Source organism: Rhagoletis pomonella, unplaced genomic scaffold (assembly GCF_013731165.1).
Source record: "Rhagoletis pomonella isolate Grant_MI unplaced genomic scaffold, Rhpom_1.0 Rhpom_scaffold_00012, whole genome shotgun sequence".
NCBI classification, from domain to species: domain Eukaryota; kingdom Metazoa; phylum Arthropoda; class Insecta; order Diptera; family Tephritidae; genus Rhagoletis; species Rhagoletis pomonella.
The window spans coordinates 14,599,547-14,600,521 of record NW_023458566.1 but is presented as its reverse complement, the minus strand read 5'-3'; the positions used below and the strand labels follow the sequence as shown (position 1 = coordinate 14,600,521).

At 41.2% G+C, this 975-nt stretch overlaps 1 protein-coding gene and 1 non-coding gene across 3 annotated transcripts in view; both read right to left on the bottom strand.

The window, feature by feature from the left end:
* Window positions 1–975, bottom strand: part of LOC118747910 (serine/threonine-protein kinase NLK2) — a 337,056-nt gene that overhangs the window by 154,167 nt on the left and 181,914 nt on the right. The gene's annotated exons all lie outside the window — the stretch shown is intronic.
* Window positions 60–132, bottom strand: Trnaa-agc. The gene has a single exon. It is a non-coding gene; the product is annotated as a tRNA-Ala (tRNA).

The window sequence follows — 975 nt, the reverse complement described above, 5'->3', positions numbered from 1 at the left end:
AAAAAAAGAGCGCAACTAAAAATTTGGATAGAAAAATTAAAAAAAAATAATAATAATTTTGGAGATGCGGGGCATCGATCCCCGTACCTCTCACATGCTAAGCGAGCGCTCTACCATCTGAGCTACATCCCCTTGTGTTGGTTCGACCGCTAAAGTGTCCACACAGCTGGTCAACGCAAGACACTCGTATCAGTGTACCTATGAATGTACTATATTAAGGCCGCCAACATTCGGAAGTAACAACAAAAACAAAAACAAAAATAGCGCAGCTTTGGCTTATCGCCCGCACAAGCAAATGCTTATTAAAACGCAAGCTTTTCGCTAGCTTGTAGCGTAAGTAAATACAAATACAATTCCATACAAACATTTGTATGGCAAACTACTTATGCCTCGTTTGTCATCGACTTCGCTGTGCGTTTGTTTGTGTTAAGCTTTTATCATCTTAGAGCTTTCTTGCGGCTATTTTTAGTGCGTTTACCTGTCTTGTGTTTTTCTTTATTTGTCACTGCCGACCGTTGATTTTATGCGTGCCATAATGCCCATTAAACACGCGCCCCGATTGCTTGTCTTTTGCTGCGGGTGTTTCAGTGCGTATACGTAATTTTTATGTTTTGTTGCCGGGTATGGAAGCATTTTTATACCCGAGCGCACTTGTGCACAAGGGTATTATAACTTTGTTCACATAACGGTTGTTTGTAACAGGCAAAACGAATCGAGATAGATATAGACAAATGTATACATAAATGATCAGAATGAAAAGAGAAATCGATTAAGCGGTGACTGTCTGTCCGTCCGTCCGTCCGTCCGTCCGTCCGTCCGTCTGTGCACACGATAACTCGAGTAAAAATTGAGATATCTTAACGAAACTTGGTACGTGAACTTCTTTTGGGCGTGGGACGGATGGTATTGAAAATGGGCGAAATCGGATAATAACCACGCCTACCTCCCATATAACGGTAATTTTAAGAAATACGA